Source organism: Ixodes scapularis, unplaced genomic scaffold, assembly GCF_016920785.2.
Source record: "Ixodes scapularis isolate PalLabHiFi unplaced genomic scaffold, ASM1692078v2 PGA_scaffold7__128_contigs__length_106722199, whole genome shotgun sequence".
Taxonomy (NCBI): Eukaryota; Metazoa; Arthropoda; class Arachnida; order Ixodida; family Ixodidae; genus Ixodes; species Ixodes scapularis.
In genome coordinates this window covers 102,586,637-102,613,578 of record NW_024609882.1, presented here as the reverse complement: position 1 = coordinate 102,613,578, position 26,942 = coordinate 102,586,637, and the positions used below count along the sequence as shown (strand labels likewise).

The 26,942-nt window shown below is 48.2% G+C and overlaps 2 pseudogenes; one reads left to right on the top strand and one right to left on the bottom strand.

The window, feature by feature from the left end:
* Window positions 1–4,319: 4,319 nt before the first annotated feature.
* On the bottom strand, window positions 4,320–17,555 carry LOC115319192 (annotated as a pseudogene).
* A 3,707-nt stretch (window positions 17,556–21,262) lies between these two features.
* The window catches only part of LOC121833195, a 101,369-nt pseudogene continuing 95,689 nt past the window's right edge, over window positions 21,263–26,942 (top strand).

Here is a 26,942-nt window from a genome sequence, read left to right as displayed (position 1 = left end):
TTGTACAGCACCCTTGCCGTATGGAGAAGGTAGGCAGGATTCGTAAGAAAGCACTGGGAACCGTACTAGCTTGTTATTCTAGGTGCTCAATGAGCGCTCGTAGTTCAGGGTCGTCTCGTTGGAGTGCTGCCATGTCGCTGACATCCAGAGCGCCGATGGAGCACTCATTGTCGTCGTTTCGATGCAGGCAGGACCGGCCTCGACTGGGGCCCTTGACAGGCAGTCGGCGTCATTGTGCTTCCGGCCGGACTTGTACTCCACGGTTATGTCTAACTCCTGCAGTCGTAGGCTCCACCGGGCGAGGCGTCCGGAGGGGTCCTTCAGATTCGCAAGCCAGCACAGCGAGTGGTGGTCCGTGACCACGCGAAAAGGACTTCCCTACAAATATGGGCGGAACTTTGTCATTGCTCAGACGACAACCAGGCACTCCTTTTCAGTCGTTGACTAGTTCTTCTCCGCCTCATACAGCGTCCGACTCGCATATGCAATGACTCGCTCCGCCCCGTCTTGCATTTGTACGAGTACCGCGCCAAGTCCGGTGTTACTGGCGTCCGTGTGGATCTCTGTTTCAGCGAATTGGTCGAAATGGCCAAAGATTCGGGGCGTCTGGAGTCTTCGTTTGAGCTCATCGAACGACCGCTGGTGTTATTCTGTCCATTCAAACTTTACGGCGTCCTTCGTGAGGTGCGTCAGCGGTGCGGACAGCTTGGCGAAGTCCCGAACAAATTGTCTGTAGTAGGCACACAGTCCGAGGAATCTTCTCACGGCCTTCTTGTCAGACGGCGGCGTAAATGCCACTACGGCGCGGGCCTTCTCGGGGTCAGGGAGAACACCTTTGTTGTTCACGACGTGGCCAAGGAACTTAAGTTCACAATAGGCCAATCGACACTTTGTTGGCTTGAGTGACAGGCCGGCGGTCTTGATGGCTTGAAGCACGGCTCGAAGTCGTTTCAGGTGCTCGTTGAAATCTCGTGAAAATACCATGACGACGTCGAGGTAGACGAGGCAGCTCTGCCATTTCAGACCTGACAGCACGGTGTCCATCACACTCTGGAAGGGGGCTGGCGCTGTGCAAAGCCCGAACGGCATCACTGAATTCGTACAGTCCGTCGGGAGTGCCGAAGGCAGTTTTCTCCCGGTCGCCGTTCGTCGACTTCAATCTGCCAGTAACCACTCTTCAGGTCCATCGACGAAAAATATCGGGAGTGGCGCAGTCGGTCTAACGTATCGTCGATGCGGGGGAACGGATAGACGTCCTTCTTCGTCACAGCGTTCAGTCGACGATAGTCCACGCAGAATCGCAGGGTTCCGTCCTTCTTCTTTACAAGCACGACTGGGGACGCCCATGGACTTTTTGAGGGTTGAATGATGTCGTCGTCGAGCATCTCCTGAACTTGATCTTGAATCACTTTCCTTTCCTTTAAGGAGACTCGATACGGCGACTGGTGGACAGGGAGTGCGTCGTCGTCGGTAATAATGCGATGTTTCGCCATTGGTGTTTGGCGAACTTTCGATGTTGTGGCAAAACAGTCACTGTATTCGGCGAAGAGATCAACTAGTTGCCGGCGCTTCGAAGCTGGGAGCTCGGGGTCAATGTCGAGCGGCGGTGGCGTCGTGCTCTTCTGCTGTGGCGACGAGGTTTCCTCGGAGACTGCGGTGACCACGGCTGGCGCCTGAAGCTCGTCGACGTAGCCCATGGTGGTACCCTTCGTTAGGTGCTGCGGTTCCTCTCGAAAGTTTGTCACGAGAACAGTTGTTCGTCCTTCTTGAAGATCCGTTACGCCTCGTGCGACGCCAATTTCTTTTTCAAGGAGCAGTTGGACGCTGCCTTCCAGAAGAGCTTCACCGTGCATGGCTGCGTCGGTTATGACGGTGACGAAAGCACTTGACCGCGGCGGCAGATTCACATGATCGGCTATAACTCGGATCGCGGATGGCGTCGTGTTGGCCTCCACCGGCGGCAGAACAGGCTTTCGCAGCGTCAACTGGTTTGCCCCGAGGTCGATGACGGCGCCACACTCGCAGAGAAAGTCCATTCCGAGGATACCGTCCCTCGAACGGTCTTGCAGAACGACGAACTTCACAGGGCACGTCTCACCGTGGATCTCAACGCGAGCAGTGCATCTCCCAACCGGCGTGATAAGGTGCCCTCTGGCTGTTCGTATTTGAGGTCCATCCCACGGCGTCATGACGTTTCGAAGGCGGCAGGAGAGCCTCCCACTCAAGACTGAGTAGTCTGCTCCGGTGTCCACGAGTGCCGGTGCGTCGAGGCCGTCGATCACAACGTTCAGGTTGTTGGACACCAATGCAGGAGCGTCGTTGTGATGCGTAGCGTTGGGAGAGTAGGAGCGCTCCGTCGTTCTTGGAGGCTCTTTACGTCGGTCGTCTTCGGCAACTCCACCTCTGTGGGTTGCCGCACCTAGGTTCCCCGGCGAGGAGCGAGGGGCGACAGGCTTTCACGTCGGGGTCGGTGCATGGGCGAAGCTGGGCGTCGTGGCGAAGGCGACCGGAACTCTCGGGGGGGCGCAGGCTCGGGCGACTGAGGTCGTCGCAGGTACTCGTCGATCTCCGTAGGACGTTAACCATAACGGGTGCATGGGTCGTTCGGGTGGAACCCTCGCAGCCCGAGTCGTCGGTAGGGGCATCGACGATAAATGTGGTCGGCTTCACCGCAGTAATAGCACAACGGGCGTCGATCGGCCGTCCTCCACACGTCGGTCTTTCGTGGCGCTGCTAGTTCTGGGTGAGCTTGCGCCCGATCTTCCTTGCGTCGGGAAAACTGCGGCCCTGGAGGTTCACGTCGGGGTGGCGCCGTATACGGGTGAGCAGGGGGCGGCGGTTGTCGGGGAGCTGCGGCGTAGTTCAGCGTCGGTGGTTCGGGAGCGGCGCTGGCAATAACTTGTGGCTGCAGCGCCTGCTGAACTTCTTCCCGGACGACCTCGGCGATGAAGATTGTGGCCGGGCGCTTAGCAGTCGGCAAAAGCTTCTTAAGCTCCTCCTTTACGACGTCGCGGATGATGTCGCGAAGGCCGGGGATGGTAGGGCTGATGTCGTAGCCCGATGCAGAAGCAGCAGCGACACTCGAGTGCCCATGGTAATGGCTTGCTCTCGCGAGGAGGGCACGTTCCATGTTTGTTTCCTTCATGACGAAATCTTCGACGGTGGATGGGGCGTTGCGAACAAGACTTCCGAAGATGTCATCTTTCACACCTGGCATCAGGATCCGCAGCTTTTTCTCGTCAGTGGCTTGAGGGTCGGCGCGAGCGACCAGGCGCAGAACATCCTCGACGAAACTGGTGATGGTCTCGTTTGCGCCTTGGGCCCTCATTCGAAGAAGGTCCTTGGCCCTCTAAGAGTTGATACTGGTTGGTGAAAGTTCGTCTCAGCTCATTCTTGCTGGCGGTCCACGAGATCAACGAAGTCTCGCGATTCTCGAACCAGTGCCTGGCCGTTCCTTCGAGCGTGAAGTAAAGATTCTGCAGGCGCTGGTCGTCCGTCCATCGGTTGTGCTAGGCCACCCGCTCGTACTGTTGAAGCCCAGTCCTCGATGTCTTCATAAGGCTCACCATGGAAGGACGCGGGCGTGCGAGGAGCGACGGGTAAGACAACGACGAGTGGAGTGTTCATCGTCGCGGTCTTCTCTGGTTTCCGCGGCAGGGGTCCGAGTCCCGGTAGTTGATCTTTGGTACGGCGGCTTGCTCGGACGTTGGCGTCTTCTGCGAAGGGTAGCCTTCCGGGGCTGAGCACTTCATTTGACCGGGATGTTTTCGTAGGTGGACGCTTCACGGGCATAGAAAACGATACCCAGCACCTCCACCAAATGTCACGAATGACAATAAATCTCAAGGCGACGAATGACCGAGTAAACTGAACGTTTAATGGGGCGAACTTGTGCCCAGAAATAAAAGGAAAAAGAAAGATAACAAGAGAGCGTCGCGAGCGTCGAAGCAGCGAGATCTAACGCTGAGGAAAAACTGACCCCGGTCGCCACGCGGAGCCCCTTATGTATACATGCGTAAGCTTCCGGAATAATCGGCGTAGAATGTTCGACGCGTAGAACATTCGGACCTCGAACACGCCCAACAGGATTCTCGAATTTACCAGAAAACTAAACTGCAGGAATAACAAAAGATGCGTCGCCCCAGGAATGGAACCCTGGCTTTTCACGTGGGAGGCAGGAACGATAAGCGTTAGGCCACGCGCGCTTTTTTTTTTATGTATTTAAGTTTTATATATACATGATTAAAAGGATGACAGGCTTTTTTCAACCAGAGAAACATGTCTTGCGTGGTTACAGTGTCGCTCCGACAACGGCACGCACTCCCGGCCACGGATCCGACAAGGCTAGCACACTGGGCTATCGCTTCCTCACAACCCCGGATAGGTTTATGTCCTCAATGAGGTAAAGGGCGCATGTTCCACAGAAAAAAAGCGGCTGCCGCCCGCCGAGGGTAATGGCGCTTCAATGTTCACCTCTCGAAGTGAGTTCTCGCTTTTGCAATCTTGCATTCAATTGCGACCAGCACTCTAAACCAGGTTGCTCCGTTACTTCAGTCAAAGAGCAGACGTACTTAAACCCGTCGACAAAATGCTGCCAGGCGGGCTTTCCTCTCTCCGCTACTTCTAAGTGGTCCGTCCTCGATCTCCATATTGCATGGAGGCCAAGGAGGGCTAGTACTTCCCACGCCCTGCTCTCTGGCCCCTCTCCGAACTTCCAAAATTTTGCCCGTTTCCATCCCACATACAGGTCGATCCTCAAGACCGCTCGGAGTTCTGCCCAAAAAAGCTCCGCATTGTTGCAATACAAAAACACATGTTGTAAAGTTTCCGGCGTCGGACACAATACACAATTTGTGGACCATGGTTCATAAAACCCCTTCTTGACCCGCCAGGTCTTGACAGGCAACACTTCAAGATAAAGCGCGCAAAAAAGTTTTTGGTACTTGTTTTGACGGGGTATCTCCGCGTTAGGCCACGCGCGCGCTGCCTACTTGGCCAGCTGCGCGCGCGGCAATATGAAGATCTGTTGTGACAGGTATGCCCTTGACATCTATTCTAAGATTTCCAGAGCGTCATAAGAACCACCTATGTTTGATTGCCCAATATATTAAAACGTTTTTTGGAAATACATATGTACGCCGTAACGACGCCAACAAAATGACAATCTCAAAAATATAATATCGGGCGTGAAATTCTTACGCGAAGATAAGATAAAAACAAATTGACTTTAGTGCATTCTTGAATGTTCTGCGATAGCTTGCTGTGTAATCAGAGCAGGTGGCTCATGAGAGCTAGTGTCTGGAGGTTTTTAAATATTTATATAATTATGTATTAATTTAAAAATGCTAGTGTTATAGAGAGTCTTTGCACGAATTAACAAGCATAACGCGAAATCGAAAGGCACTAACAACGGATACGCAGTTTACATAACAATGACATATGAAATGAACGTAAGAACGCAAACGAGCTGGCTTTAATTAAGCATGACATAAAACCCGTGACTGCAGGAAAAAACGACACAAACACTAAAAGGTCTCTAAAAATGAACCTTTTAGTCATTGTGTCGTTTTTATCTGCAGTCTCAATGTTTATGTCATATTCAATTAACACATGAAAGGAAAAAATTAAGCTGCGTAAAGTAGCTATTGTACAATATCAATATCCCATATGGCAGAAGGACGTTTTCTTAAGGAGAGGGGAGGTAAATAAAAGTAGAGTATCCACACTTTCAGCGTATAATATGTAGGTTGGTGTAGCTTAATGTAAAGCATGTATGTAGCTTGTTGCAAAGCCAGGGTGGCCAAACTGCGGCTCTTTGCCGGCCCTAGTGCGGATCGCGGCTCCCTAATAAGCTTACCTCCTTTCCCCTTCTGTGTCTTCAAGACGAAAATAGTTCTAAACTTTAGAAAATGCTCCATATCTTGGCAGCCTCGTACTACAGCACGTTCATATTGTTGGACTGCTTTTTGACATATAGATATGTCCAGGGACCCTGTTTCTTTCATTGTTATCGGAAGAATTTCGAACCGCATACACATAACGGGCATCAGGGGCAGTGGGTGACTATTCTCCTGCCTGGTGTTTGTTGTTATATTCAAATATTGTGCTTCTTCCCTCTCAAGAGGACTGTTCCCCACATATCGTCTCTTGTTAAAAGTACCCCACCCCTTTTTTTTTTTATGGTCTCCGAACTTTTGTAGTTTTGTCTGCGGTTCTAACTCCATGTCACTCTGGCCACCACTGGTGTAGACAATATAAACAGGAAGTCTCGCGGCCATCACTTAGCTGTACGCGATCAACGAACACTCCCACCCTCCAACTTCCCCTTTATCTGTCTGTTAAACATGATGGAGCAGTTCCTCGAAAAGGGCGGTAGCCGGACTAAAACAGTAAAATTCACAAGGCCTCTTATATTATCCATAAGACGACTTGAAGGCGAAAGCCCAAGCGCCGAAGCATTAAAGACACAATGTACTTTGATTCGCCTTGTCTTTTTTCACGTTCTCTTTTTTCTACATTCTCTTTATTTGTTTTATATGTTATTTGTAGGTTTCACGCACACCATTCCTGGTAGTGCATCGCCAGGTCAGATATGTTCAGATCTCTGTCTGTGACCACTATACTACTCGGTAGATGTCCGCGTCGCATACTGCGTATAAAGGAACTGTTGCAGGCAGCAGCCGGGGCAGAAGCCGATGCGCCGGCAGCAGCCGATGCATTAAAGACAGACACGTAATTTACCGACGTGCCGGTATACCCCTCCACCCGTGGCGTGGAGGTGTACCACGTCGGAGTACTGTACGAAAGGTCGCTGATCCGACGCCAGTTTTATCGAAAAGGAGAAGAAGAAGCCACCTGGGCGTAAGACGTGTCTTCTCGATCGTCAGAGAGCCAGCCAAACCAGTGCCACAGACCATGTCTTCGATCGACAGGGGGCTCTCGCGCTGCCCAGTTACAAGCTGGACCTCAAGCTGGGACACTCCAAGGCCCGCTTTCGTAAAGACCGCCGCCTGGCCAACACTGGCGCCAACCCCTGCGGGGGTGCTGGACTCCCTGCGCCGCCGGTAATTCGGCCGGCTCGCATGCAAGTGTGGCACGCGAAGAGCCCTCTCCAGGCGCTTGAGACCGGCCTACCAGAAGTAAGCAGCCCATGGCAGCACCGCGAAGACCATCACCGCGAAGATTGCTGCTAGGCCTAACACACCATAACTTTCATCTGTACATTACATCATCACATAATCACCATCACTAGACACGGCACCGCGGGCCTCCTTGGTACGGGCTCTTGCCTTTCTGCGGTGCCGCGGCTCTCCTGAGCAAATAAAACATTACAAGAGTGAAAACTCTTTTAGAGGGCCGGTTCTGGAACAAGCAACGCCACCTCGTGGCCCAGTGGCGAACCGTGGGTGTTACGTCCTTTCGCGCCACCAGCAAAAGCCAGCTTTGGCCTTCGCTGGTGACGCGAACATTTCAGCACTCATGAATTCACGCCCCTCACCGAACTTATGAACTCACCGAACTCACAAACTGGCGTCCCTCACTGGACTTTAGAAACTGAATAAACTCATGAACTCACTGAACACAGCGAACTGATAAACTCACCGAAATCATGAACTCACCGAACTCACACCCACCACTCAACCTCAAGCTCATTCGATTTTGAGACTTATGAACCTACTCACCCTTACCTCACGCCTGACCGGTGAGGGTCAGTGAGGCGAGTGAGTGCACTCATGAGTGAGTTTGGCGGAGGTATGTCGTGAAGGAGGCTCTGCTCGCAACATAGTTTCCCCCTGATTCTCCTTTGAAATCCCCCAGCACCGCGGCAGCGCCAATAATGACAGACAGCAAGGACTTGACTGACAGCACGGACACTTCGGACATCATAAAACCTTCGGACAACACGTACCCTTCCGCCACCTCGGATGATACGGACCTGACAAGCACACGCCGGGGTCAAGCCCACGACGCCAAGCGCGCCATCTAGAGCAGCGGCTCTTGTTCCCCTCGAACTCGAGCCAACGCTAATTGTCGCCCCTAAGAAGCCGCGACGGGACATCCCGAAGCTCCGTGACGCCTCGTTGTGCTCGACCCAAGACTTTTAGCGAGTAGATGGTACGGGGTACTGTTTGATTTTTAGAGCGCAGCTTTTAGGCGCCTGTTTCCGGCTTGAGCGGCGTCGGCGTCGCCGTCGGCGTAACCGCGCTGTGCCATTATGGGTAAATTTCCCCGCTAAATCTAGCGGAAAAAAATTCCCCACTAAATCTAGTGGAAAAATTTCGGTCACGTGACGGGGGGGTCACGTGACCTGGGGAGTCACGTGACCCCTCCCCCTAGGTCACGTGACACCCCCAGGTCACGTGAACCCCTCCCGAGGTCACGTGACCTCGGACGGGGGGTCACGTGACCCTTTCCTTAATGTCACGTGATACCGCCCGACGTCACGTGAACCCCCCCCCCCCCGAGAACACCTGGCCCTCAGTACCCTTCCCTCCTCCTCCTCAAGAGCTGCGCTCCAATTCGGCGTTACAGGGAGTTGTAAACGGCTTTCACTTTTAGAGCGCAGCTCTTAGGTGCCCGTTTCCGGCTTGAGCGCCGTCGCCGTCGGCGTAACCAAGGTCACCTCAAGGTCACGTGACCCCCTGGTCATGTGACACCCAAGGTCACATGACCCCCAAGGTCACGTGACCCCTTCCCAAGGTCACGGGACCCCCCGAGCTCACGTGCCCCCAAGGTCACGTGACACCCCCGCCGAGGTCACGTGACCCCCGATGACGTCATCATCACTGATGACGTCATCGTCACTGATGACGTCACCGGCATCCGCATCGTCATCATCACTGATGACGTTACCGACATCCGCTTCGTCATCGTCATCATCACTGATGACGTCATCAGTGACGTCACTGATGTCGTCACCGGCATCCGCATCGTCATCATCACTGATGACGTCACTGATGACATCACCAACACCCGCATCGTCATCGTCATCGTTACTGTTGACGTCATCAGTGACGTCACTAATGACGTCATCGGTATCCGCATCGTCATCGTCACTAATGACATCCTTGGCATTGTCATCGTCACGTGACCCCCCTACGGTCAGTTGACCCCCCCCCCCCCCCCCCCACCAGTACCCTTCCCTCCTCCTCCTCAAGAGCTGCGCTCTAATTCGGCGTTACAGGGAGTTGAAAACGGCTTTCACTTTTTTATTTTAATTTTTATCTTTTTCCTGCCCAGCCTTCAACTAATTCTTTTTAACGTTCGTGGATCTTCCGGACGGGCAAAACAGACGGAGATAACGCATTTTACCAGACAGGCAGCTGAGGATCCCCTGTGCCCTCAGAAAACAAACATGAGGCTCCTTTTTCTGCGACGTCTTATTTTTCTTCATTTGCATCGCAAAGTTTTTGCGGCATAGGTATTCTAGTTTTGAGCCACTAACTTCTGCGTGATGGCTCTTATCTCTTTGACAGAAATTGTCGAGTAATCCGTTTTTATATTGTTCTTTCAGTGAATAAAATATCGGGTTATTACCGTTTATGCCCTTCGTCAGCCACGTTTTGTCACATTTTTTCTTTGATACCCTCGATATCTATCTCCTTGATGCGTGTCCGTACTTTATCGTGGGAGATTTTAATTGCGTCTTTGACTCAAACACGGACATCCGGGGCCCAGGACAGTCTCAATCAGTAGAGTGGAAAGTTGGGCTAGTTGGTAGTTATTCATCTTGGTTTTAAAAGCGCACAAAAGACGAGGACAGAGTAAGAAACACAAACGACGGACGAGCGCTCACTCACAACTGATAGGTTTTATTGGAACCTCAGAAAACACAAAAAGCATCTCGCCCCTCCCCCCCCAGATCGCTCATGCGCACCGCAGCTCCTTGTTGTCAAACTACACATCTTAAAAACTGTAAAATCACGATGTTTACGTGTTGACACGTCTCGTTGTCTTTAGAAACGCCAAGTCGGCCTCAGTCAGTGCAAGGGAGGGTTGGCCTATGCATCCCTCTCCCCGAGAAGCTATCTGAAAGGCCTCCAAGATTTCTCTCGCCCTCTGTTCTTTATACGTGCCCAAAATATTTGTGTCACCGAACGCTGGAGAGCAGCCGCACCTGTCACAGTGGACAGCCAGGTGGCAGTGGACAGCCAGCCAGGTAAGTGGTAAAACCAAGATGAAGTCTCAATCAGTTTGGAGTGAGCGCGAGTCGCGGAGTCTTTTACGTCATTTCGACCTTGAGGTGGCGTGGACTCTGCTTTATGGCGCCATTTTTCAATCCACGTGGAGTGACAATAGAAGCTTGCGTTTAGATCGCGTATACCTACCGCATCTGTTGGCCGCGGCCGTGACGTCATGCACCGTGGTGGTTTTTTCCGCCGTCTCTGGTTTGCGCGTCGGATCACAACACCGTCATTATTGTTTTTTTTTTTTTTCCCTGAGTGATTGGCGCTTTCTTTTGGCGCTTGGGCGTTCGAGCTTTGCGTGTTGAATTCGCCAGGGGGACACTGTCAAGCCTCATAAAACAGTCTCCTGTCGGAATGCACCCGACTTCGGGCACGTGACACCAACTCAAAGACAGATGGCGGGATTTTTGCTCCATGAATCGGCATCTTCGGGCAGACCGCCAAGCGATCCTTCAGGACACGAATCTCCCCATGCGCAATGTGCGCAGGGGCAGCGCTGCCACTTCTTTTATGCAAACGTACCTGGCTTAAATTCTGCAGCAATGCCTGTTTCGCAATGACACAACGCCTTCTACAGTTTCTTGGGTGAACCGTTGTCCCGTGACCTCCTACCCCCCCCCCCCCTCCCAAGTCCTGCGATGCACCCGGTGGGCTCAACAACCTGGTACAGACGCTCTCTTGCGGCGCCCTGCATCTGTCCCCCTAATGCAGTTCCCAAGACGCAGTACCCCTTCCCACCTTCGCCTCCCATTTTAGGGCTCTTGAGCAATCAAAAGTCGAGGCCAATCGCCCGACCTAAAAGACCCCCCCCCCCCTCCCCCTGCTTAGCTTTAGCACTCTCTCTGCATCCGATCTCCTGCCGCTCTTTTTTGGAGCAGCTGTCAAAATCTTGGGGAATGACTTTTGATGGAGAGAGCGTGGCACGCCGGACTTAAACTTGTGTTTAGATGGGGTCAGAAGGTATGCTTCCCCCATGGCCGTACAGCATTACTTTATCTAGTCGGTGTTTTGCAACAGACTCTCGTATGCCGCGCACGTGGCTTCACCACGACCTCCTTTCGTGAACCAGGCACACTCTTTTCTAGGGTCTTTCATTTGGGCGGGAAAGATGGCCCTCGTGGCTCGCCTTTTTCTTTGCCGCCCTCGAGAACGCTGTTGCTATAACTTTCCCGGTGTTCAAGTGACAGCGTATGTCCTTGCCCTCCAGTCCCTCTTGGCTATAATAGATACCGCGGACAATCCGGCCCGTCTGCTTGCTGTTTATTTTTTCAGAACCGTTTATAGTGACTTGAAACCTTCACAATCGTCCCCCATAGGTGCCCGCGCAAAAATAGTTCCCCAGTTTTACAGGGTTGCTGTCTAGGTCTTCCGGCAGCTCCGCACCGAAAATCCAAGAGAAGACATTGAGAATTCTCCACTGTATCGTCTAGTAGGAATCCTCTACGCGGCAAATGATTCGCGAAACCCTCTCGAATCATTTTCCGGGACTTGGGCCGTCGTACATGGGCGAACCCTTACCTTGTGGTAGCCTACCTGCAGAAGTCGGCGGTTTCCAGTGGAAAAGAGGATAAAGGGGGTCCTGCCAAACAAGGACAGACTTTTTTGCTCAGGTTTGGTCCATGACTTTAAAGGTCCCAACTGCAGCGCATTAGAGACGAACGTTCAGGTGGCGGCGCAGTGCGTGGCAGCACACAGTTTCTTGCGCCTTGTGGCGCATGCGTTCCCCGATCTGTCTGCATTTCCCTATGTCAAACAGGGTCGCCGTCCCCAAGAGCATTTTGCTTTCCCTATGTCGCGTTGGCCGAATGTGTCCTGTAGCGTAACCGCTGCTCCTCGGTGGAGCGGCAGGGAGGCCAGCAGGCGATTGGTCACTTTTGTAGCACCTGCGACGTGAGCTGTTCACTTTCTTAAATAGGAAGCTGTTTCTCTATGGGGAAAGTGCACGTAATGGGCTATAAAACACTTTCGAAACACTGGCCCCTGTTGGCAGTCGACGAATCCTTGCACAATGGTGGACTAAAAGTGGAACGTCATGGCACAGTTTAGGCGTTCGGTTGGATTCGAAGGCAAAAGAGCACACCAAGAAAAAAAGGTGATGAGGGCAGTGACGTTGCAATTTTGACGCTGTTTGATGGGCTTTTCAAATCCTTTCCTTGGTCGCGCTCCGACGTTCGATACCTTATGAGATTACTAGCACATTCTAAAATGTCAGTTGTTCTGCCATTGTACAGTGGTGTCCACCTACTAATAATGGGCACGTGAGTTTCGAAAGAAGTCTATTCATTCTAAATTAAAGTGACCGCAAAGTCAATGCTTGAGACATGTGCGTGAGAAGGCTGCTTCGTCCGCGTCTCAAACTTTTGTCTCAGGTATATGGAAGTGCTCAAACACTGGTGCTCGTTTATCCCCCTGTGACACTATCATGGAACGCTGAAACCCTAAATACTACAATATGCTTCGTTTCAGCTTAAATACGCATTGTACGCAGGTGGCGGCCCCACCCCTGCGTACAATGCGTATGTGTGGAATCGTGTCCAGAGGAGCTCTTGACGGTCTGCTAGAAGATGTCGCCCCTGCATGAAGCATAAATTCCTCCACCGGCTCTTGAGATGATCCCATGTTGCAGGAGTCGAGGGCATTCCAACAAGAAAATGTTTTATAAAGCTGGCGAGCAGTCTCTTGGCGGATTCGTCGCGAAGAATTCGAACGTCCAAACGCCAATGCTGCATGACATTCGCTCTGCGAAAAAAAAAAAAAGAGCGACGATGACGGGTCTGTGATCCGACACGCGAACCGGAGTCAACAAAAAAAAAAAAAAAAAAAAAACACCGCAGTGTATGGCATTAAATCAGGTGTGCAGGAGAGCTCGTTTAATACTGACATGGTAACACAGCAGCAGAGGAAAACGAGACGGACAAACAGAACGCCTTGTGCTTGTCCGTCCCCCTTTCCTTCGCTTCTGGGTTACCATTCCAGAATGTTGTGACCACCGTGGCAAACGGACGCGGCCCATATACGCGATCCAAGTGGCTGCTGGTCCTGCCGTCACGTAACGTGAATTAAAAAAAATGGCGCCATGAAGCAAACACCACGCATCCTTAAGAGGGCGTCGCCGCGTCTTCGGTAAGTTCGCCTGTTTCAGATTTGGCGCTTCGACAGCACAGACTGGTCAGATCACGTCGCATGCGCCGAGCAGTTTTCCTGCAGGAATCGCCTCCAGCTGCGCCTCCTTATCCGCTTCATTTCACAGCGAAGCTGTTTGTGGCTAGGTTCTGGCGGATCGTCTCCGTCGACAGACCGAGCGTAGACCAACAATTTTCAAGCTCAACGATGTATGCCGCCCTCTCCACTCCTCTCCACTGCCGCCACCTCTTTCCCGAGTCGTGTATACTCCTCGCCACGATCGGCGTCTCTGCCCTCCTGGACACTCTCCCCACCAATCGTGTGTGTCCTTTGTCTGTGACGTAGAGATCGCGCCGCTGTCCTTATCAGTTGGACTTCAGACTTCACATGGGTCGCACCTGTGTTTTACGTTCTGAAGAGGAGCAGCGAGAGTACAAGGAGTGTCGGCGCGCCCAGAAGCGAGAATAAGTACGCCGCCAACGGGAAACCGCCGTTGCCGCTGCTCCCAGCCTGACAACAACTTCGAGTGACGACCAAGCTCCCCCCAACAAAGACCTCGCCCACGTCAAGTGCCGATGCAAGCAACAGCATCAATTCAGACGGCGCCGTCGAGCCAATGCCATCGACAATGATCGAGCAAGGGAGGCCAAACGCAAGCGCGGCGCTTATTACCGCTGCGCAACACCATCGGAACGCTTCCCCGGCGCGACCTTGAGGTTCCGTAGAGAGTTCATTGAGAACCCCTTCGCCACCACGAGTGTCGTGTGTGACCGTCTAGCAAATCTCCAATTTAGCTAAACCTCAACATAGCTAATCCCACCAGACCGCGAGCTTCGCTGGACTTCCTTTTTCACGGGTTGGAAGAGCTCTCAATTTTTTTAGAAGCTTGTGTAGAGGGGAACTCTCGGATCTGCCAGTGCTAGGACAGTCCTAGCACGGGCAGATTCGAAGTGCGGCAGACGAGGCCACATCGGCCCTTGACTTGCTCGTCAAAGTCCACTGCACTTCGCCATCTGGCAGTGTTTTTAAACGCGTAAGCAGAACAGTCGCTAGTTGCAAATGACACATCGTCGGTTTACGAAAGCATTGCCTACGCTCAGAGAACTTTGAGAGCAAGCACCTGATTGACGATGACGCTTCCGGTTAAAGGGCAGCATAAGAAAAGCAACAAAAAATGCTCCAGAGCGCTAGACCTTTCTCGACGTCAGAGAAAAACGCGGGAACTTCAAATTCGCCTTTCTGAATTTTTTTCTGGAAATGCGTTGTTTCCAGGCTTCAAACTTTGAGGTTGTCTGTGTGTCATGTCAAATCGTTTGATAAAACAAATTCTTGGTTAAGCTATGTGCACTCTACTTTTAAAGGGTACTCCGGCATTTTCTTCATAGTTACCGATTTGCGATAAATTTTCTAAACACATCAACAAACAACGCTGATAAAGAAACCTACATATCGGGCCGAAATAATTTTTTCGCAAAGTCATTGAATTTACATTTTTGGACCTCACCGTGTTTTTAAGGGTGACAGCCTGTGATAACAGCAATAAAAAAACGACATCAGGGGAAGGCCGGTGTTCTTTTTTTCGACTAAACTTTGTTCTTAATTGATGGCAAGCAGTTCTATGTTGGCAAATGAATACTTTGGAAGCTCGCTCTAGTACTCGCGCAGCAGCACAAAGCAAATGCTCTGCATAGTTCATTTTTAGACTGTCCGCTCGAACTGCAAGGCTGCCTTCCCCTAACGTCCTGGTACTCTTAAGCGCGGGTACATTTCAATGTTGGTTGTCACATCATTTTCACTTGCCGAATTCACGAAAACTATCTTGAATTTCTCATTACTAAATAGCACACCGGACAGAGTAAAGCTCGGTGATTCCAAAAATTTGATTCGTTGGGGCAGCTCAAAGAATCGACGGAGTACCCCTTTAAGCCTTTCTGTGGCGCGCTCTAAAGGCCTGTTCACACATGCAGCGGAGCGCAACAAGCATAGCGCTGACCTCGTGCTAAGCCCGTGCCGACGGGAGCGTTCACCAGCTTTGTATCGCACCGTCCAAACTGTTGCTCATGGCATACAATAAGTACCTGACGGCACGTGAGCAGCGTTACATCAGCGCTTCGCTGCATGTGAGAACCGGCCTTTATAGTGCGAGCGAACGATTTCGATGCTCTCATCTTGCTTTGTGGATTACATTTCAGTTGGGAGTCAGCGCTTATGTGTCTGTGTTCCTTTCCTTTGTCCTGGTCCTTTGTGCGCTGTTAGGCTTAACAGGGAAACAACTGTTCGACTCCCCAAGCCACTCAAATTGACCTCATAACGTGAGGTCGCATTCGCACCTTCGGTTGAAAAAAGATCATATAAAAAATGATTTAACGCAGCCTAGATCGGTATCTTGAACGGCAAGGGTCATAGACCTCTCCAAACATTCCGTCCTCTTACTGTCAATCTGAAAACAGAGCAACTCGGCGTGGGCAAGAAACACCATAAAATGGCAAGTCTATCAATTATATACAGTCTCTTGGAAGTAAGTATTTTATCAGTTATAGACTTGCCAGCTTGTTGCTGTTTTTTGCGCACGCCACTTTGAAGTATTTTCAGATCGACCGTAAGAGGACGTAATTTGTGACGGGGTCAATATTCAAACTTCATGTAAGGCTTCCGTCGGGGATGGAGCTCCATCAGTGGAGCCATAGACCTCGTATTTCACGTACAGGACAAACATATCGTGAAATCAAAACACCGGCTTTATTGGATATCAAAAGAGAACATTTTGAAAATCTATGTACTACAAAGAAAGATTATATTACACCATATTTTATTTGATAACGTCACTCCAGAAGCATATTTTAAGCTCTCCGGGAAATCGGCTTTAGATGACACGTATAGGAGTGAACAAGAAGCTAACTTACAGAAAGATATATTTGTAGTTATGTCTAAAAACAAAGGAGCCGCTTTCTCTCACCCCGTGATATTGCGCGTCCCACGGTGTCCTGAGTCACATATTATTTACTACCTTCCTCAGTGATCTCGCTAAATACAGTCCTTAAAGGGGTCATGAAACGATTTTCCTACTTCTTCCTCCTAGCTTTAATTCTCAACTCAAATGCGAATTGTGAAATCACGTGGTCGTGACATTCCTTTCGCACCGGTGCGATGACTCCTAGCTTCCAGGGTGCACACCATAGAACTTGTCATTCCCCAGTGGCAATAAGTTCCGTCAGGGCACTCATTGGCCACGAACGCGAATCCAAATATTCGTCGACGGATTGATTGTTGACGAACGGATACGTCCGAGTGACGCAGTTCTCGTGTCCAATGCGTGAGCTGCGCTCTGCTGACGTCGGTTTGGCGCCGGTGACGCGCTTTTGGAACCGCGGATGTATCATAGCGAAAAGGCGGAGAGCGTTCGAAGGCAAGAAGGTACAAAATAGTCCGCTATATTTTCAAATGTTCGTACCGATTTTGACTTTCTAGCCTCTTTCTTTTGGTTAACTAAACGATATGCGATTAGTAAATTCCCAATTTAAAATCATTCATCCCAACCGAAAATTCGTTTCATGGCCCCTTTAACCGTCCAGGCATATGTAAAAACGCATGGCAATTGTATATGGGCCTCTGGATCTCCCCGAATTCGAGTAAAGACGAGGGTTCAATCTGCTATAAAAATATTATTAAATCTCTCCATAACCGTGGTGTCGAAATTTCCATCGACAAAACAGCAGCCATTGCGTTCACCCGTCACAAAATGGACAAATATTCATTTCAGATATATATGCATACAACAGCATACGTCAAATGCCACATATTTCTTGGAGTTCTTATCAACGGAAGCGACCTGGTCTCCTGATCTTTGAAACCTACGTGAAGAGCTGCCAGTTTTTTTTTTTATATTCTTGTGTGCTTTATCAGTGGAACCACGTGGGGCGCAACAGAATGACCTATATTACCATATTACAGATCGGCATGGCCTTGTTTGTTCACTTAATGCGATAGCATCTTCGTTCTTAATTGTACGTACCAAACCAGCATTAAAGTTATCAAAGCAGCTCAGGCACGGGTCGTCCGTAGCTGTTTAGGCCTGCTAGGTTGTGCCACGGCTGTGGGCACAGCCGCCGAGTCACGTGCCGCATCTATAGGCCAAGTGCTGATGCAGGAAACATTGGGGGTACATCTAAGGCATTCTGCGAAACATAGTCATCAGTTTTGTTCACCTTACTTCTTAACGCCCTTACTCAACGTATCCGACGGCATTGCTGAAATGAAGATATACATTCCCAATGATATAGGCTCGTTGGACCTACTTACCGTGCGTCATTAAAAACTCCTCATCTCCGTTGTAACACTTAAAATTCACTGTGTCAAAAAGAAATCAAATACCCATTACTATAGTCGGTTGCAAGCTAAGAAAAAACCGGAAATGCCTCTCAGAGGAAAATGTAATCCTACGCCGAGAAACGCCAGCCAATCGTTCTCATGAAATCACGATTCCGTGGACCAATCGCGATCCTTTTGAAAAAAGAAAAAAAGCTCAACATGGCTGCTGGCCTTAGCAACGCGACGCTAGTTTCTCGTGACAATTATTCTGCTTTTTTGCACCGTGTTTTACGTGCCCGAGGTTACGCCACGAAATTTTAATGGTATCGGCTTGCGTTTGCAGCAGTTTTTGCGCGACAACGTGAGAATCCAGCGACGCTATCGCCAACGAAAATTTCGAAGCGGGCGCGAGGCTTAGCACTGCTGAGAGGTGAGAAGCTACGCCGGACGTCGTCTGCTTCGTTGGATTTCTGTCGCCTCTGCCCCACGTTGCTACTCAACATAGTACCGGCACCGCTGCTTCAATTCGCTGTGGTTTCCGCGGGGTGAGCTGAGATTGCCGTGCTTTCCCTCAATCGAAGGCGCTGGAAGACGGTATGTTAGACAGTACCTTGGACAGAAAATGAATTGGGAAGACGGTACATTGGACATGACTTTCTTTCTTTACTAAACAGCTATTTCGTTGATAAAAACGTATTCTAACTTATTTAAATGTCCTGAATGAATTAAATAAATATTGTAGTAGTTTAAGACACGTTTCCTGGAGGAAGAAAAAGCAACGTTGCTAGCGAACTACTTTCTCGACGGCGGAGGCACTTCAGATGGGCGCAATGCGCTTGTGGGTGGAGCTAAAAGATTTTTCTCAGGTTGCATCCGACTATAGTGTTTTAGCAACTCGCTACATTCGCCACTACTTGTAATCACGCATCAGAAACTCAGGTATGCAAAGATGGATCATGTGACAACGACGGTTCCACCACAAGCATTGTGATTCCGTTTTACGTGCGACACTAATAGCCTAGCCACAAGACGTGCTCAACTGATGTTTAAATACTTGGGACTTCGAGACGCTCTTTGATTCATATTCAGAAAGCCAGCTCAAATATGGATATTACTTTCAGATTCCAAACTGTCACTTTAAAGCATATCTACATACGTCTAAGTGACAATGCGCAAATTGTTTTCAATCTGTTTCGCCGTCTTCAGAAATGAATTAATGGAGGACATTTTATTGAGTTTCAGTAGATGTCTGGACACTGCAAGGTCTAGGAGTGTTAATATTCTCATTGGTGTCCTCGTTGGAGGACGCCAATGAGGCGTCAGGTGGTGCTCCGACTTCAGCCCATTCCTTATTATCCAACATAGAAATACCATACTCTAGATGCGACGCTACCTCGCACACGAATCTCCATTCCTAAAATGCAACAAATGCAATTTGGAAGAGTGTAGCACATTCTTACCCTCCTCTACATCGAATGGATCCAGATCTCACCGATTGTGTGTCGCGATAAGGGAGGTTTACCCGAGCGAACTGATGCTGTTATGCACCGATTGCGCCTGGGTGTTTGTTACACGCAACAATTCCTGCAGCGAAAGTGGAAAACGCACAGTCCGAACTGTCCAGGGCGGAATTGGGTACAAATTATATCTTTTTTAGTATGTCAATGTACTTTTTACTTTACACAAAGAAAAACTAATGAACACTCCCTCACATCTGGACGACCGACGATTTACGACGTACAAAACACTAGGGGCCGCAAATGCTTTTTTACGTTTCATCAGAAACTTGCGTGGAGTTCTGCTTGTAAAAGTTTTTTTTTTTTTTGTATAGTCTAATAATTGCGTTTATGTGCGACTCTGTAAATGCTCCAGTTTTTCTAAGCTTTTATCTGCTCCAATTAACTTCGTGCTGGTACGCGCAACTGGCGTTATGTGGGTTAACATTTGTGCCATGCAAACGATGTACGTTCTGTGCTCTGCCATTTTGTTTATGATCGACACTTTATGATCGGATACACGCCGAATTCTTCACTTACAGCGTTAATGCGGGTGTTATGTAGATAACCATATCTCCCTCAATCCCCCTTTTTTCCTACTCGTTTCATCTCCCCGTCTCCTTGCAAAACTCAGAGTACCCAACCGAGTATGGCCGCCTGGGTTAACCTCTCTGTTTTATCCTTGTTAACCTCTTTGTTTTCTCCTCCTGCTTTATCTTGTTATATCGTCTTCATTGAGGGCAATTCAAATAAAAGCAGTTTAAAATATTGGTTTTCGCTATTTGAGAAGCTTATATTTTGTGTGCATTTTCCAGTTTCGCCCTTCCTCAGGAACTGATATTTTTGGCTGGAAAACATTTTTGCTTAAGCACAGCGGCTGATCATGCTTTTTATTTAAAAAAAAAAAAGCTCAAATCCTAAAATTTGTTTCATATCAGCTATATCTTAAAACATAACCTGGTAACTAATGCAACCTCTTTTTTGGCCATACAAAATCCTGAGACGCAATGCACTTTTCCTATGTGTGTGCTTTCAAGCGCCTGTTTTTGAGGGCAGCTCGTTCCCTGGAGTTGGTATAATACTTTGTCCGTTTGATGGTAATGGGTTGAGACGACCCGGGTTAAAGATAGTCTTCAACAATCGTCAAAAGAACACTTCGAAAAATCCCTGCATCCAAAGCTGCACGCGTTCCATTATGGGTCCTGGATGGCCACAGAGAGGAGGAACATGGTTTTGGTTTCGATCGCCCCGTCACGAAGTAGTGCATCTCAGCACTGCATAAAAATAAACTCAGTGCTCACTGGCATTACACCCATTCATCTTGTCAATAGGTTGTAACACACGTCACAATGAAACATGCATGCACGAATTACGGAAATCAATCTTTATGTTACAGATTATCATTTTCACTGAATTCGCTTGATAATTAGAAATAAAAAATAGTGTTTCATGTTTCATACTGCTTATATATCTAGATCTATAGTTTTCACCTTGTATATCTTCGCGTACATTAATTGTTTAATGTGCAGTAAGTGATGCTGATGTTGCGTTTCTCGTTTGTTATTGCATATTATTACCAGGGCTATCCAAATCTTTTTTGCTTGTTTCTTTTACATTGCAATGGGACTATGCGTACGTAGAAAGGGCTCAGACTCAGTCAAGCCGCACCCTTGCGGCTTTTTGTCTGAGCTCCATACATCATTTGTTTAGTACTTTGTACTTGGTGATGTCAAATAAACTTTGATTTGATTTGATTTGATTTGAGCGGGCGTTGCTGATCGTCACCTTTATTTTTTAGTCGGCGGAAATTTTACATACCCACTTTATTTCTTCCCACGTGCCCTGAAGAACAACCGAATGGTGTCAGGTTACTGTAGTCAAAAGTTAAAAAGTATGTCGTTTACGTGTTTTGTGCAAAAGGTTAATTTCATTTTAAACCTTTTAGTTTATTATTCAATATTGCTTCTTCCCCAAGAGTGGACATGTTACTGCCAGCATATTATATTAATGGGTAGACTGGATTTTACACATCCAGGTTAGGGTCCAGTCAGATCTGCTTCCAGTCAAGTGTTGTCCAGTTACATTTCCAGCACAATTATCTTCAGCTTGATAAAGTTAAGCTGGAAATAAAGCGGTTCTAGGCAGCGCATGTCGCCTAAACTGTTCCTACTTTTTGAGCAGGCGCTGTTGCGGTGCGCCGTCTACCCAGCACAAGCGACAAAGACACCTGCAATCACATGTGTCATCGCAGATCATGAATGGCTGCCAAGAGTGGAGGGAACGCCGACGCACGGGCGGGCAACCGACACTACCGTCATCCACTGCACCGAGCTTTTAAAGGGACACTGACAGGATATTTATGCTCGCCGAGGTTTTTAGTTGTACGTGACATATGAGAGCCCAACTACCCAGAACAGAATTTGCGGCTCGAAATTCGGTTTCTTTCCGCCCGAAAACCGCCGATAAATAACTGGCCGGTTCGAGTCTCGCTCACTCCCTTTTCCGTGGTCACGGGCCGTTTTCTAAGGTTTAGACACAACGACCAAATTTAATCAAAGTCGTTGGCCATTGAAGGCACACACTCAATATTAAAAATAGAAAAAAATATGAAACCTATCTTTTGCGGCATCCAAAAAGCTCCAAATACATTGATTGAAAAAAAAAAAGTTGTACAGAGATCCGGAAGCATTCTGTGCGTTCACTGCGCATCGTTTCGGGTATCGTGGGACTCGCGGGGACGGCGATGGCAGCGGACGACGGGCGTGAGACCTCTACTTCAGAACTTTCGTTCGCGGTACCGGCGAATTCTGTATGCATGCCTTTGAAAGAGAAATTTGGGACCGATCAAAAGATTTTGTATTCATCCCGTACGACACGGCCGACCAATAAGCCGATTTGCACGAAAACGTCGCCGAGCCGTCGCCCTCTTCTCGTGGCTGAAGACAACGCTCGCGCAAACGTCAAGCACGAAGTGTGTACTTCGAGTTGAATATGCACGCGTACAATTTCTTTACTAGGTGCGAATGTGGCCAATGCGTGGTCCTTCCCGACTTCAACCCGGGAGTGCCTTTGCTGGAGGAAAATCGGCATCAAACTTTCCAACTTACAGTTGACCCGTAACATTATTACTAACGAAAAAAGTTTCCCCAGTGGAAAGGTGTCCGCCTCACAGGAGGGACCGGGTTCAATCCCCAGTGATGGCGTACCATTTTGTTTTTATTTTTAGAGCGCAGCTCTTAGGGGCCTGTTCCCGGCTTGAGCGGCGTCGGCGTCGGCGTAACCAAGGTCACCCCAAGGTCACGCGACCCCCAAGGTCATCCCAAGGTCACGTGGCCCCCAAGGTCACGTGACCCCTCTCCCAGGGTCACGTGACCCCCAAGGTCACGTGACACCCAAAGTCACGTGACCCCCCCCCTAGGCCACGTGACCACCCCCAGGGTCACGTGACCGCCCCGCCGAGGTCACGTGACCTCCCCGATGACGTCATTGTCACTGATGATGTCACCGGCATTCGCATCTTCATTGTCATCATCACTGATGACGTCATCAGTTACGTAACTGATGACGTCACCGGCATCCGCATTGTCATCGTCATCATCACAGATTACGTCATCAGTGACGTCACTGATGACGTCACCGACATCCGCATCGTCATCGTCATCATCGCTGATGACGTCATCGGAGTCCGCATCGTCATCGTCACTGATGACGTCTCAGTGACGTCACTGATGACCTCACCGGCATCCGCATTGTCATCGTCATCATCACTGATGACGTCATCAGTGACGTCACTAGTGACGTCACCGACATCCGCATCGTCATCGTCATCATCACGGATGACGTCATCAGTTACGTCACTGATGACATCATCGGCATCGTCACGTGACCCCCCCAGGTCACTTCACCCCCCAGCACCCTTCCCTCCTCCTCCTCAAGAGCTGCGCTCTAATTCGGTGTTACAGGGAGTTGTAAACGGCTTTCACTTTTTTCAAACATTTTGTGATATTTACGTTTGATTTTTTACAATTATAAATAAAAAGAAGGCGTGGACGAAACGTCGCTGAATTAAATGGTATATGATTTCCTTTTTGACACCTCCGAACTCAATGTAATCAGTTTCCACAAAATGCAAGGAGCGTATAAATCAGGCAGCGTCCGCTTTCCGAGGTGCCCGTAAATGTTCTACAGGAATTGCAGCCAGTCATTGGTCCCGATCCTGTTGATCTTTCGAAAACTGGTGCACACTCTGCCGCACAATGCCACTTGTTTTGGACGCGTAACATGTGAGCCAGCTCTTCACGCAACATCTTGGAAGTATTCTTTTTGGAGCCGATCACAGAACTTCACCACGAGCACTCACTACTCATCTCCAACTCATCAATGTACAAAACAACTGATCTTGAAGTACAGAACAACGAGCGGAACAAGCATAACTGCAAAGGAATCGCACGGCAAACAGTTCCCACCACGCATGTCGTCTGCTGCGCACAGAAAAAAAAAAGAAATCGGAGGGGGGGGGGGGGGGGGGGGAGGGAAAGCGCGCGGTCGGGTGTAGTCACGTGACTTCCACCCGGTCACTCTCTTCTCTCTTCTTCTCCGACCTCGACCTCCGTCAACACCACCTAGAGGAGAAGGCCAGCACACGCCTTCGGTGACGTCACGGCAGCAGGCTGACGAGCGCCGCGCTATAGAGCTGAGCTGAAGGCTTCGCGCATAGCTTTTACGTCGTAGAAACGCGGGTTTTCGCACAATTTATTTTTTTATGAGCTAACGTGAGAACTGTGAACGCCGAGTGATATAAAGAACCAATTTTAGAACGCAGGAAAATTCTTATAACCTACAATTATTGTAGTGAAATACAAGAAAGTGATATCTTGAGACAGATGTGTTATTTTTTTAAGCGGTAAACTGGGTGGTGTAATTATCTCTAAACGACATGGGACTTGTCTAATAAAAAATAATCCCTATGAAATGAAAATAATCGAAGTAGTAGGACCAGAGAAAACGAACTAAAGTAACAATTGGATAAATGATGCAGAGGCATTCATTTCATTTAATTTCATTCACCTCAAAGGCATCCAAAGACGCATTACATCAGGGGGAATTCAAAGAAATAAAAGACAAAATAGTAATTGAACATAAAAAAGACACCAACAAAAAGAAAATGTCCCCCACACACACAAAACCGCTTATTAGCATGTTATTGTTATGATGCAGTTTTACAAATCAAAGTTGCTACACAAACTGATGCACTTTTTCAATGAAATGGGATATCTCAGTTACAATATGGTCAGGTAGTTTGTTCTAGTCAGTGTTGCAAAGTACTAAGGGAGAGGAAAGTGTAAGTATGGCACTGAAATGGTTCAATATTGAAGGTATTATCTAATATGAATGATATGAAATTGGCAGCCCAGCACTAAGTAGATTGAAAATTGGAATCTGAGTAATATACATCTTGAAAAAAAAAACACAATCAGACTATTTTTCGTCTTCTTTCTAGATTAGGAAGATTTATGCTAGTTTTTAAAGCGGAGACACTAGTTTCGGATGAATAATCACTACATTTAAATCTGTCTGCTTTGTTCTGAAGATTCAAGCCTCTAGATGATAGGTAACTTAGATGTGGATTCTAAATTATGCTCGCATATTCTAATGGTGGGAGGATAAATGTTTTGTATGCGAGTAGTTTTGCTTTAATAAGAGCTAGATCCCTACTGAAAAATCTCATTTGTATGAGAAACTTCTGTGTCCAATAAACACATATGAATCATATAAGATATATAAAAACATATAAGAGCCCTATAAGAACTACATTAGAATAATATAAGAAATTTGTAAGAAGTTTTTTTATATGTCTTATATAGTTCTTATATGGTTATTATATATCTTGCATGATTCATGCGTTTATTGAACACAAGACTTTTCTCGTACAAATGGCTTTTTCAGAAATTAAGTGTTTTTAGTGAGCTATTTGTTATTTGCTCAACCCATGATAATGAGTCTGAAATACACGCCCAAATATTTGTACGACAGTGAGTGTTCTAGTGGTTCGGAAAGTAACAAGTACTGGGTCAGTGTTTTAGTGGAGGACTTAATTATGAACATTTCTTTACATTTATATGTGTTAATGTTCATCTGCCATAGGGAACACCACGATGATATTGTATCTAAATCGTCTTGGACAATATTGTGATTAATATAGGTGTATTAATTTTCCGGTGAATAACTCAAGCATTAGCAAAAAGTCTAATTGTCGATTTAATTGATAATGGTAGGTCATTGATATATATTAGAAACAATAGAGGCCCGAGTACACTACCCTTAGGGACATCTGATGCAACAGCAATGGGACCCAAATTGCCAGACAAGTATAAAAGTAATAACATTCTAAAATTGTGATGTGCTGGTTTGAAAAATGTATTGCACATAGTTTGAAAAATGTATTCCACATATTTTGGCAAACTTTTCTTAGACCTGTGATCAACTTGCATAGGTTCAGCAATTCAAAGCACTCTGCCTGTTCAAATATAGTACTTGTTTTGAAGCAAGCAACCTATGTGGTTACTACATCAAAAAACACCTGTGACCTATTTCTTGGCAATGTCATAATGTGTGAACTTTATATTTGCAAAAAAAGTACCGTAATACCCGAACGTTGCCCCATATGCAGATGTACTTCGACAGTACCAAGTCTGTGAAACGACACAGTTAGGGCAGCTAAAAACAAGTTTTGTACACGAACAGAAGCGGGCATGGGAGCTTCATATTCAAAGTTGCTTGCATTTACAATGCAGAAGAGTCATAAAGAAGAAATTGGTCACCTTTGAACACTGCGAAACGAGCCTCCTGGTATCCATAAGTTCTGAAAATATTTGTCTTTAAAAACATTTATACACATGCATCTTAGATACTGTAGATTATGTGACATCGAGACGCACAATATCTGTGCAGCATGTTGGCATTTACGTTGTAGCACCATAAGATACCCAACAGACTGCTACAAGGACACCGATTATCTGCACACACACACACACACACAGATAGATCGACTTCAGAGAGCAGTTGCCTTTGCATGAGGATGAAGCGCAAGCATGTTGCTGGCCGGACACAAACTAATTTGTTTAGCTTTGACCTCTTAGCGTATCTTGCAACAAAGGTTTCTCAGTTGAAAGTTTTCACTGCAGTCCAACACATGCTTCAGCTCGAACTCACGATGGGTTCATCATCACAGGCGTCGGACATACCCTTCCTTGGTCCGAGTTCGCTTCTTGACATCCGTGACGGTTGGCAGCGAGTGTCTTTGATAGAGTTTCAGCTTTTCATTTCTTCTGTTTGGCATTCTTGGCATTAATGCAAACATTCATTTTGCTACAGCATTTACACCAGCTCTGTCTTCCTGTGCGAGCAAACTGTAGCCAACTTGTTTCGTGCTGTCGATGCGGCCTTGCATTTTTCGCCCCTTAGGTTTTTCAAGGTGGTGTAGACTACACAGCTGGCCACATAGCCCAAGGCTGGGAGGCTGTGCCTTATTTTTTTACAGCCCAGGGCCACATTGCAGGTATACCACGTTGCAGGTAGGGCGTCAAGTATCCGCTCGCTTGGGAAGATCTTTCTAGTTTCCATTGCTAGCTGTAGTGACCGCTGACATTGTGCTCCACAGCAGTATTCTGTTTTCATCTTCGCAAATGTGCCTTGTAGACACGTGATATTAGAAGCAAGCCAGTTGCCTATACATTCCGAAGTACTCTTCTAAGGTGTCAGTTTTCAGCTTGTCCCATGGAGGCCGTAGAGTAGCCCGAGTCCATCAAAGCAGTATCCGGGATGTGTG